The sequence below is a fragment of the Manis javanica genome, chromosome 5 (assembly GCF_040802235.1).
Source record: "Manis javanica isolate MJ-LG chromosome 5, MJ_LKY, whole genome shotgun sequence".
Taxonomy (NCBI): Eukaryota; Metazoa; Chordata; class Mammalia; order Pholidota; family Manidae; genus Manis; species Manis javanica.
The window spans coordinates 121,938,922-121,952,960 of NC_133160.1; positions in this window are offsets into that span (position 1 = coordinate 121,938,922).

Here is a 14,039-nt window from a genome sequence, read left to right on the forward strand (position 1 = left end):
ATACATACATTTGTTACAAAAAGCAAACATTTGTCAGAAAGAACAAATAAATAAAAAGGGATATGCAATCATTTATCTTCATACTTAATTTGTATTTATGATATATTTCAGCATTACATTTCCTTTAATCTAGATGATTGTGTAGGATCAGCCAGAGGTTTCTGATAAAAGTGACTTTTAAACCAAATGATTAATTATATAATCAATACATAGTAAATTGACATAAAGAAAATATTACATTGCACTCAAGCATGTATAACTATATGTAGACTGATAATAAGCAAATCTTAAAGATCAAATCATAGGTCACTTAAGTTATACCAGAGACTCAAAACAACATTTATGTAACATTAATTGCATAGGGAAATTATAAGATTTTAGATGTAAGTAATATGAGTTTAAGTATAGCACAATGAAATATGTATTTGAACATTTGTTTTAACAAAAACCACAGAAGAAAACGATTATAGAATGTTTCCTGCTATCCTGTGCTGATTAATTGTCAAAGAATGTTTCCTATAGGTATAAGCAATGCTTAAATATTTGTTTGCAAGGAGACAACCCAGTGAGAAGGAGCTGGGTTCTGACACTACACCCCTTCATAGATGGAACAAGAATCACTTAGTTCAGAGAACAACAGAGGAATTCAACCAGATAAGCACAGCTCTAATTATAATTGAGGTATTTAGCCCCTCAATTGAAAATTCTGGGTCTCTTATTCAAAATTAAGAACCTCAAGACAGTAACAGTGGAACATTAAACCAAACGTGAGGTCTTTCTGAGCATAAGTTGCATGCCCATGTAATTGGATCTAACAAGTTCCGAAAAATTTGGTTTTGTGGCCAACATGGTTCAGGGCAAAACAAGCGGTAATCCAGAATGGATGACACTAGATAAACTCTAACACAAATATTTCCTTTAAGGAATATGAGAACGAGACTCAATACAAAACATGGTTATTCATAACTCAAATAAGAAAGAATATGGCAATATTTATTGTACATTAAGAAAAGTAGCTCTTTATTATAAATAATGAAAATCTTATATTACTTTAACATTATTTATGGTTTATTATTTATTTTCCACTCCATAATTTCTTCATTCCATGATAATTATAAAATACCTGTTCATCATTTTCTTTGACTGGCCCAGAGCTGTTATGATCATTTTTAACATTTAAATCTGGATTAAACCTAAATGTATTTTTATAAAACTAGTGAAGTGAAGAATATGTTTTATTTTTTTGACAAAATTGATAGGCAGATATACAAATACCTTTTATTAGGTAACCTATTACACTAATTTAAAATATTACATTATGGATTTCCAGTATGATGTTGAAAATGACTGTTGAGAGGACACATCCTTAACTTGTTCCTGAACTTAGCAGGAAGGCTTTGAGTTTCTTGTCATTAAGTATTAGGTTATTTGTAGTTTTTTTGAAGATAGTGTTTACCAAATTGAGATATCCCACTCTATTCCTAGTTTACTGGGAGGTTTTTCATGAATGGGTATGGACTTTGTCAAATGCTTTTTCTTCGTCTACTGATACGTTCATGTGATTTTATTCTTCAGTAAGTTGATGTGATGGATTATATTAATTGATTTTAGAATGTTGAATTTCTGATTTCTTCCATTTTAATTTATTTTATTTTACTTTACATCCTTCCTGAAATCATTGTCTTGGGACTTCAAACAATTTTTGGCAATCACGATCTTTAGCTTTTTCCCTTTCTCTTTCTCATTCTTCTGTTCTCCTTTGAAAAATCAATGTATAATGTAATATTGTAAATTACTGTAATAGATTATCTAATAAGTGGCATTAGTATATCTGCCTATCGATTTTTGTCAAAAAAATAAAACATATTCTTTACCTCACTAGTTATATAAAAATATACTTAGGTTTAATCCAGATTTAAATGTTAAAAATGATCATAACAGCTCTGAACCAAAGTCAAAGAAAGTGATAAACAGGTATTTTATAATTATCATGGAATGAAGAAGTTACAGAATAGAAAAATAGAGAATGAACCATAAATTATTTATAACAATGAGCTAATTTCCTTAATATACAATGAACTTTATAAATCAGTAAGAAATAGCCTAAAATGTGATTGAAACATTTGAACTGAAGACATGAAAATATGGTTCACAGCAAAGGAAATATTCATGGATAACCACCATGCCAAAGAACCAAAGAATCTCACCTTCCTTCATTAAGAAATGAAAATTGAATCAAAACTCCATTTTTTTATTATCAAGCAGTAAAGATTTCTGTGACAGCCCATACTGAGAGATACTCCTATGCACTGTTTTCACAGTGTGAAGTAATCCCTGTTCAGAAGACAAATTAGTACTGCCTGGACTCACTTTCAGATGTATCATCAGCAGTGTTCCTTCTAGAATTTTAATATAAAGAGTTACATATGTCCACAAAAATGTTTTTACAAAGATCTTGGTTGATCACTGTTTATCATAAACACTGGAAATATTGAGACATTTATCACTTAGGGCTAAAGTATGTCATACCAATTTTTGGAAATGCACCAAAAATAAATTACAAATACCATGAAAAGAGAAAATTGCCGAGTATGCTAAATTCCTCCTCTTGTATTATATTTATTTATACATATCATTGCAAATATGCATGTATGATATAATAGAAATATTTTGAAAGGACATACCAACAGAGTTATCAATGTTGATTACTGAATAGTAGGCTTGAAGGAGTTGGGACTTACGTCTTTATGTGTGTTATATTTTTCAGTGACCCATAAATTTTTTATCATGAGCCTGTGTTGATTTAAATATAGTAATGATAATTGTAGTAATTACTTATTAATGCATGAAATTTAATGAATGCTATTTGAAGGATTTGGCAAGGCTTAATTTGATGTGGAGTCAATATCAAAAGAGTTAGACTTTAAATTTAAAGAGGATTCCAAATGTTTGACCTAGATGATAGCAATAACAGAGACACTTTGCAGAGACTATAAAATGAAGGCTATCCATCATCTACTGAAAAAATATTTTCGTTCTCTCTTTTACTGTTGTATTTCACATAGCATTAAAGATATAGGTTTTAGAATTGGAAACATTACTGTGAGGCTCAATGGGAGTTTGGATCAAAACCTATTCAGTTTAAAATTCAAGTTGCAACAAGTGGAAGAATGTAAGGGAAGAAATAACATTAGGCAATGTCTCTCATTTACTGTGATGTATTAAATATTTTAAGTCTTACAAACAGGTAATTAAATTAAAACATTATAATGTGGGGTTTCTTCAAATTCTATCACAAAAATGGAAAGAGAAGAGGAAATTTAGATGATTGTTTCATTTGAAAAAAAACAGTTGTGACATTTAATCATGATAAGAAAGAAAAGTAATATCATGATGGCATGATGGTGTTGTTAGGCTAGGATAAAATGTATCATCAATTAGTGGGATTACAAAGTAGTTTCAGGGACTGGAGGAAGGGTGAAAATTTGTAATTAGACATGGATTCTTAGAGTTTAATGTGTTGATAGAGGAAATTTGCAAGTAATGGCCAGGCCAATCTCACCTTAGCTAGTGCTTTGATACACAGTAGGTTCGACATATAAAAGAATTCTGACTTGAATAAGCAATGACACAAAACATTGCCACATAATAACCTAAGCTATAGTCAAATAGAATGGGAATATCTATATGAATATTGGTATGGTGTCTTTAAATATTCATAGCCTGAAAATATTCCTCTTGTGTTTATTCTTATTTCCTTTTACCCCATTCCCCCTTAATCCATGTTTTGGGAAAGATTTTAAAGATAAAAATTAAGCTTGCTTCTGACAATAATAGAAAATGTTACAAGTCAGTACTAGCCAGAGGCTGGAGAGTTTCTAGCTAAAATTAAATTACTGGTTAGAGAATTTAAGGCAAATGCAATCTTTCAACAAAATGTATACTTATTTTTTGCTACAGGCTATGTGCAGACGTGAATGAAAGTCATAGGATGAAGTGGTGTTTCTATTGTTGTATTTTTTTTTTACACAGGAAGATGGAAAAGGCCCAACAGCAGTAAGGACACTGTTGTTGGAAGCTTAAAAGGCAGGGAGGAAATTATTGAACACTGAGACAAGGCGACACATATTATAAAGTGGCAGGATGTTTGGTAACACTGTTGTGCCTGTGGTAATGTGGGCAATTAGGAAATCCACCTTCTGAACTTGTGCAAGTGGCTAGGAAGATTTCTAGTCAGAATGCAGGAAGTGCCAGATGTCTCTTTTAATGGTATATGATAAAATTCCAGAAGAGAAAAATGTATTGAAGAGGGAACTTTCCAGTTTCAAGGAAAATTTAGAGGAAATATCTTTACCCAAGGACTTGTTTGGTTGGAAACAAAAACACTTTTTTCAACATCTCGGCTGGCAACATGTTCTCAAAGTAAGAAATTACTTCAGGGCAGCATTGACTCGAGGGTAGAGCTAAGAACTCAGATAACAGAGCAGAGAATGGCCTAACAAGTCCTGGACCTTGTACTACTCTACCTGCAATTTACTCTCTTTAAGCAGAGACTTAGAGGCAGGCCTGGGTGTATCTCAGAAATGCTATGAAGCAATGATGGCTACAGGTTTTTCATTTCCCCCTTTTTGAACTAGTACTATCATCACAGTGCTACCACTGTGACTACTGTTTCTACTACTACATAAGAACTACCTTCCTTGCGAATTTTTGCTTTTTTTAGGTCTGGCACCCCACTTCAATTAAAGTATAAGCACTATCAACCAGTCCACTGCCCAAGTATTTTAGACAGCTGATCATCACAATTTTGTTGACACATGGTTCACTTGGTAAGTCTTCATGATTCTGAGATAGTTGGTTATTAAGAAAAATTATTACTGAATTGGTTTTGAAAAAATTGCAGTTACACTCTTTGGATAAAATGGAGTTAAGGTGTGGCCTAAATACAACCCTTGAAATACATCACTCTTGTATTTTGAATGGTGATCATCCATTTCTCTATATTCATTATGACAAAATTAAATTGACATCATGAACACTTCAAAGTAACCATAAAATGTCTGGTCAAAAGTTTAAATTGAAAATTTATTTTCTGGGCACTTCTAGATAATTGAGGTTCTTCCTAGAAGCATCATATAAACATATCATTTATGCTAAGGAGAATTTTGATACAGTTACAAAGCTATAAATTAAGTACTTACCACTATTCAAAAGAAATAAATTGAACAAAATAATGACCCTGAAAAAACACTAATACCATTATATATCCTTAGTCTTGGGGTTTGTGATAATGTAAATACACATTCTCGAGGCTTGGAGGGAGACTTTAAAACTGATAATTTTATTGCAGTAATATTTAAAACTATATAAATGGGTAAGCCATACTTTAAGCTTAACCCATTCTGTTCAATTTCCAAACTATATAAATTGTACAACTTCTTACATATAGTATGCTAAATAAAAATCATTGTCAGAATTAAATAACATTAGTCAAACATAATGTAGGCTAGCACATTATAACATAGCAGTCCTTTTCAGGAAAAACACATTAAAATTATTTCTTTTCTTTCCTGAAAACAATACAGATTTTAAATAAGTACTATTAAATCATTTTCATCTTTATTTTTGCAACATAAATTCTAGAGAATTTTAGGGAATTTTTGTTCATTTCTGAAACTAGATTTTCTTGCAGTAAATTTTAATGCAACTTTCTAGGGAGAAGAAAGTTACTAAAATGAATTTTCCTGCATTTTGAAATAAACCAAATACAGATGTTACAAACAGAAAATTGCTGTACATTCAGTAATAACACCTATGACAACCTGAATAGACTTCTTGCAAAGTCTTTAACAAAAAAATGAATAAATAAAAGACTTCTAGACTTCTTAGGTTAAGCATCTTTGTTGTGAAACTCTAGTCTTTGTATTGTTTCACCTGTTTCTCCTCTGTGCATATTGAAATTACTGAAAGACTTTCTAAAACATTGAAAAGTGTCTCACAGACATTTAGCTTCTTTTAAGGGGAGGGGATCTATATAGCCAGGAACCATCATCTAACATCCTTCTAAAAACTTGTCAAATCTGTACATAACGAAGAGATCATTTCTGCATTAGAGGGATGAAAATGGTTGTGATTAACTTCTCAAGCCCAACTGCATGGTGAGAGGGATAATTATAAAAGAATTCAAACCAATCTCAGCTTAATTATTCTGCACAGGGATGGGATGGGGGCATTTCCAATAACCTCCTGTTGTGCTATTGGAACCAAAGCAGGCTTGCTTAGAACAGGTTATATCAGGTTCTTCTGTACCCAAATAGTTGTATTTACTCTCAAAATAAAATTAAAGTGACAACTTTTGTCAACCTATAGAACTATTTTAGAGAATGTAGTTTAAGGGTGTTTGGAAGATGAGGATAGGTTACAGATGAGGTTGAGGTCATTACACCCTGGAGAAGATATTCCAAGACAAGAATTCACATCTGATTTGACAAAAATGGTGACAAATTAAAACGTGTCACTGTCTGTGTCAGATATGGTGCAAAAAGGACTCTTTGATTTGCTCCATTATAGTCTTTAGGATGAAGAGAAGGGAAGTACTGAAATTTATATTAAGAAAGAAACAAGTTCTATTATTTTTTATAATTGTTATTAACCTCTCAGTATATTTCTGTTATTGATTTTAAGTTACATCTTTCACAAAATTAATAAAAAATTTTTCCTTCTTTGATATCAAAAGAGGATAGAATATCACTGTTATTGTGCTAAGGTGTACAAATAATTACAATAATGGATGTGGCACATAGTATGGAGTGATAGTTAAGAGAAAGGTATTAAAGGACTAATTAAAATTATGAGTGCTTCTTATGAAATATCAGTACTGACCATCTTAAGCACATTAATTATATTCCTTTTTAAATTTTTTTTCCTGTACTATGTCATCTATAATCACTTTGGAATAAGGAATAAAAAATACACCCTGTAGAGGAGACTGCTGGGATTTTATCTACAGATAGCTAAACATATTTACTACAACCAAATCTCAAATATAGCTCTGAGCTTCCAGGAAGTCTGGGAAAATAGAAAATAAGTAACATAACTTTCACTGACCAATATATAAAAGATGCAAAATATTTGTGATGCATAATTCTGAGAAGAAATTATTATGTGGGATATTAAGTAATCTGGCCTCATACCAATTTTCATAGAATAAGAGCATGAACATTTATTATTATTTTATTTAACCATGGTTCCCTTTGTAGTGGACTATCTATGAGAATCTGATGCTACATAGACCAATATATAGCCTTAACATATTTTATTTACATCTATATTATATATACCTGCATTCAGTTTTGTTTTAATTTCCTATTTCATATATACTAGTTCATTTAGCTCATTTATTCTTTCACTACTGATGAAATAAAGTATACATTGCAAGTAAACTATTTGATAGGATGAAAGCATTTTGAGTAAATTTATAGTCTAATTATTATATAGGTATATGAAATATGTGGAACGTTTTAAACGATAATGGTTGATTAATTCAAATTAAGCCAGTCTGATTTACTTTCAAGTCAACACTTGTGAAAGGTTAGTTTCTGTAACCAGTTGGTTCATGTGACAAAACTCATGGAATAGCTATCTAGAGTTATTTTAAGGGCTGCTAAATAAGTGCCTATTCTTAGTTATCTTTTCTCATTCTTGAATGTTTTGCCTCTCATGTCAATGGGTACTCCAAACTATTTTGCCCTAAAATGTCTTAATAAATGGCTTTAGAAGAACAAACCTTAGAAACAGAATTTCCAAAGTTAGCTCTGAAATGCTAATGGCAGCAAGTCACCATTTCTTTGTAACAAATAGCTCATCATGGTCCATATGGACAAAGACAAATATTTTGACAAACACACACACACACTCAAGAAAAAACAGGATCTCTAAATTGGATAGACTCAAGATAAAGGAAAAAGGAAAATGTGTTTTGAATACTATTTCAGAAGCAAAAGAAAATTCAATACTTTTGATTTACCTCAATATCCCCATGAATTAACACTAGTGATGATTTATGTTCCTAAATTCACACACTGCACTCATGTCACAGGCATGTCTTTAAAACTTCTAAATTACTTTAATGGTGAGGAATATAACTATTACCAATATTGTAGATATTCTCACTTCAAGAATCCCGAGTTACAAGGCAGCTTATTAATATTTAGTCCAAACTACTTTCCATTATGTAGAAAGTCCCCCTACAATCCTGCCAAATTGTGAATGCTTCCAAAAAAAAGTAGCAGCACTTTTCTAAGGAAATGAAAAAGTTCTTCAATGTAGCAAATCCAAATAATATTTCATAAATATAGTTGCTAGTCTTAAAAGCCTTATAAAGCAGCAGACTGATAATATAGCAAAGCATGGTTGTGTGTATGTGCATATATGTTTGTTAGTGTGCATGTGTACACCTGTATGTGCATTGTATTAATATTGATCAATTTGATGGCAAAGCCTACTTTAACTCTATCTTTTCATACAAGCACCCCATCTTTTCACTGTAGTAAGATTAATTTTTGCTCACAATCAAAATTCATCAAATGGAATACTTACGGCCTGATCTGGTTTAGTTTTCTGGAAATGTAAATTCTTCATGCTGGCTGTGCATTAATGTGCCATATAGTTAATGAAGAGTCCTGGAGTGTGCTATTGTGCTGGGTATTTTCCTATTTGCTGTCCGATCCACCATCTTCCTTCTCCTTGCGCTATTAGAGTGTGACTCCCCCAGACTAGACTTTCTCACCCTTCTTGTCAATGGACCCGATTTCTGCCATGGAGAGGCACTGGCAAAAGATGGGGAAATGTGAAGTTGGGGAGAAAACAGATCAGCTCTGCCCCTTCCTCTCTCTGCATTAGTGGCAGCTTGAGCAGTGTTTTTTCCTCATTCCCTGCATCTCTGCTGAGTGCCCAGTGAGCCCCTACATGGGTCACCTTGTCCCCTCCCTTTGTCCTTCCATTCCTCAGAATCATTCCTGCTTCCTGTTTGCTAATCTCTGAATTGCCTCACTAGCTACTGTTTGCACTTCTAGCATTTCTAAGCATATTTGTACCTAAATCCTTTCCCTAAATGCCCTTTACTGAATTAGTACTATTTCGGTTTCCTTGCTGGACACTGACTTACACCACTTCCATTCTTTCATGATGAACAAGTCAAATGACAATCTAGAATAATGAATGTATTATATTAATATTATTTACTCCAAAAAGTTATGCAAAATAAATAAAAAGGGATTCATGAGAATAATAAAAATATGCAATAATGCCTTTTTGTGTTACATCAGGGCTACTGTTCTGCAACAGAAACACCTGAGTTGATACAGTCACAGATGCCTCAGTGACAACTAGAAGGGTGAATAAAAAATTCACTACAAAAATTCAGTTACTAACTTGTTTTTTAAATGTAAACAATCTTATACTTTACATGTAAGTAGTAAAAGGCAACCCAAAATACTGTACTATATTCAGTTCTGCAGAATTTCCTGGAATTCCTCAAAAAAAGTCCAATACTATCCCTTCATTAGCAAACATTCATAAACTTATTTAAGCCCCACAGGTAATACTACACTGCATGAAGAAAGATATGTGACACTTCTTCAGCTTTTTCTACCATGGACACAGACGGTTGGTCCTTTCTGATATAAATCTCTAGAACATTTTTCTTAATTATTAAACACAACTTCCTGCAAAGAGCATCTTTGAGCATTTTGATTTTATGAGATGTCTCAATTAAATAGTAATCTTTAAAAAATGAAACAAGCAATATTTCTTTTTAAGGCATTTTTTTCATTTACTACATTTTCTCTTACAGTTTTTTTTTTTACTTTGTGGCTAAGAAAGTAAGACAAAATATTTTCTTTTCTTATATTTGTGTTGCCTAAAGTGGTTCATATTTAAAGTTTATTCTTTCACCTTGGACAATCTGACAAGAACAAATGGTTCATACATCAGGAAATACCCTGAACTGTGAGGTGAGGCTCTCACACTTTGTGAACACAGTGTCCTACAGAGGTGACGATAATGACTGTAGTACATCATCTGAAAATGGGGCTGCAGAAACGGAGAATCCATGTACCAGGAACAAAGTTTATTTATTTCTGCTGTTTTGATAGGAGATGCTAGACGCATTTTTCTAATGGTCCTAATGAGTCTCTGAAGACCTACCGTCTTGTCTTATTTCTTACAGTACCTAAAAATAGAAGTCAGTATTTGTGCAACAGAGCTAGATCAATAGCTTCAGGAGTATTCAACAAAGCACGTTATTTATTTTCTCTTTTTTTTCCCCCTGAATGGACTGTAAGAGAGTTTAAGCTGTATTCTATGGTTATCCTTAATTTCCTCAGGAAACACCAACAGTTGATATAAAATACATATAACATATGCTAAAAGAATTATTCATATTCTTTGTGTCTTAAAGGTACAGCCCTTCCTAGCCACATCCAGACTCATTCATACACAGTTTACTATCCTCTGATTATTCAGTACATTCACTACCATGACCTCTACATATCAATTATACACACTGCTTCTTGAGGAAAGAGGTTTGTTTACTGCAAGAATATTAACTTGACAATACTCCTGGCAATTTTATAACAACTTTGGAATTCTACAATTACTTTAGCTACACAGTTACTTTCAGAGTTCTGCCTTTAGATAGAAATTATTCTTTATAATTTATTAAAATTAGGATTATAATAGACTTGGACTTGAATAAGATTGGGACAATGGAAGGCAGTGAGGGAGGCATTTAAAGCTGAGCCCTATCAAAATGGCAACCTGACGGGTAACCAGGAATCTTAGACCAGCCACTACTCTCCATAGGTCTGAGACTAGAGCATCCCATGCCAAAAGGGATGAGATCCTTGGAAAACTCTGGTCAAATCTTAAAATGTGCATAAATTTAATTAGGAACAGAGAAACAATTAAATAAAGATTTTTTGAGAGAATATTTAACTAAAATAGGCATATATTTACACTGAATGGGTAGTTTACTTTTTATTATAGATACAAGTATATATATTTATATAAACCTTAGTGACTCAGGACTGTCAAGCCACTTGGCATTTCAAATACGACCTTTTATACTTCTGAAAGGACATATCACTAGTCACACTTCCTCTTTCTTCTGCCTCTTATACATCAAATTGCTAACCTCTTCTCATTTTCTTTTCTTTCTCTACCAATCTTCCTTACTATTCACTTTATATTAAAGGGAGAATGCAAATTACTATGCAAATTTATCAGTCATATTGTAAAGACAAATTTTTTAATGTCCACTGAGTGCCTGAATACATCAAATAAAGCATTTGAGTTCCCATATTAAGAAGCAAAACAATGCACACGAGAGTGAGTGCTTTTATATTTCCTTTTCATCAATGAAAGTGGGCAAACATTTTTTACTTTTAAACTATGTAAAATAAAGTCATGCTTCTCTAAACATATACTATAGGTTTTAGTTTATGTCTTGACATAATATTTTAAGTGAGATAAATAGGCTTATTTTCAAAGTAACAAAAGCAAAACTGAGTTTCTGTTGAAACTAATCATGAAAAATATAGTTTCCCCACTAAGATTTGGAATGAAGAGAGTGTGTGGGAATTCCTAGCTCTGCACCTAGTGCCTGCTTTAAAATTTGTTTTGGCAGTCTGGTAAAGACAGTCTAACTTGACTCCCACCTGAAGTCATTAAAATTTATGAAAATGCCTAGACATCTTATGAAGCAGAAAACTGTGTTAAACAGGAAAATAAAACATGGATAGACATTAAAAAGAAACAAAGATTGTCTTATCTCTGCCTTTCTTTACTGGATCCAGCCTTAAAAGAGTCAGAATGACATCTCACTGACTTTGAAAATAAAAAGATACAAGAAAATTGTTTATCAGCAGAACATTTAGGAACTTCCTTAATTACTCTGGATTTTTCCCTTGAGGACATTATTTAAGAATAGGAATTACATGTGAATCTTTTAAAATTTCTTTAAAATCTTACCTATCAGTAAAATACGCTGAAACTCTCTAAGCCAAAATCCCATGAGAAGATTGATTTTAATAAATCACTCTATTGCCTCACTTTGGTGTAAACAGAACCATTTATTTTACTTAACAGGGGTGAGTAACTTACTTTCATGGACTGTATTATTTTAAATAAGTTCAAGTTGCAAAAATAATGATGATTATTATTCTTATTGCCTATTACAATGTAAATAGTGTATAACTAGCTCATAACTCATTTAGAATCAGTGCTATATGAAATGCATGTAAGGAAATTTGTTAAAATATTTTAAAATATGCTTTCTTCCAAACCCCAGAATCTATTAACTCTGCTAATAAATCTGCCATAACAGCAATATTTTCCTGTTACTGCCTATCATTTATAGTAATAATGTGTTTTCATTATCTGCCACTTATAGAGACCAAATATATTCCCCTCAATCATAAATCTAAATGATAGCGCATTATTGACTACTTTGTCACTTTATGATATAGAATCAGTTGTACTCCACTTATATATAACAATGAGAAAACAATACTTACAAAAAATAACATGTTCTAGTGTAGTTTGAATGAATAATTAAAAATTAGGTTATATTTAGAGAACAAGTGAACATTGTAATGGAGGAGAAAAACAGAGTCCAAAAACAGATTACACTGTCATTTCATGAAGTTGATAATCTGAATAGAAGTGATATATCTAAAAGTCATGGGAAACATTTTGACAGAATTTTACTTTTAATATACATTTAAAGCTGACAGAATACACATATAATGCAAGCGGTCACATTCTCATGGTTTAAAAAATTTTTTTTTAAATAAACCTTTACTTGCCTCTTTTTGGACAAGAATGATTCATGAAATAATGAATAGCTGCATTTTTGCATCACCATTAACCAAGACCATATCCTTCTCCATAAATGCAAATAACACCATCTTTGGTATTCTTTGTAGGATAGCAGTCAGGAAATGTGTCATACTGAATGGAGAAGGGAAAGGAATTGTTTAGGGTGACCCAAGGGTGTATAACTAGGACTAATGGCATGAAATGAAGTAAAAAGAAAATCTAGGCCGATCTCCAGATCGATGTCCTAAGTTTGTTAGGCTACACTACTCTCTCCCAAGGGAAATGGTGAAAGCCCTATTATTTCAGTCACTTAAAATTAGCCAGGCAGAATACTCCAGGACATAATGTAAAAAATAATCCTCTATTGTCAGAATCAGATGGGAGAGATGATCTAACAGGTCTTTTCAATCATTAATTTCCATGGTCTATGAACTAGTGATCGTGGCTGCAATTAGCACTGTTTAAATGAAAGTGCAATTTCAATACCGCAACTGGCTTCCCTGGAGCTAAAAAGCCTGGACCTAATTCAAAGTAAAAACAAGCAGAGGAGGACTGGAGCCAAACCAAACCCCAATAAATATACTTAGAAGTGACAAAAGACGGAAATTCTAATGTTGTCAGTGCTACTATACATGGCTGTTTAGTCTTTTCTTTTTCTTTTACAAAGGAAGCTGTGGTGGCAGTCCCAGTATTATTCGTTTCCACTCATGCATCATCTCAATTCATTGATTTATTTTCAAGTTCGGGGATAATGAGTATTTGGAGAATGTAAGCCTTGGCTCTCTAGTTAGCCACTTGAAATTTGTCCATGTCTTCAGTCTCCCCACTTGTGTGCTATTTTATCAAGCAATTGCTAAATATTCAAAATGCGTAAGTGAATTCCTAGTGATGTCTGTAAAATTAAACTGGCCAGAACAAATGAAGTACAGGATCTCTAACTCACCCAACACCCTTAGCTGTCCATGTGATCAATTTTTATGAAGTATATAACTTTTCTTGAGGTATCTGTGAATTATCTCTTTTTTATCATGCAAAACATGAGATGAAAAGCAGCAGCTATAGATTATTGACTGTGATTCTGAAAAATAACTTTTAAAATAAGAATGAGAATAATATTTGACTTTCCTACTTTCTAGAAGTAAATATTTAAAGAAGGTTAA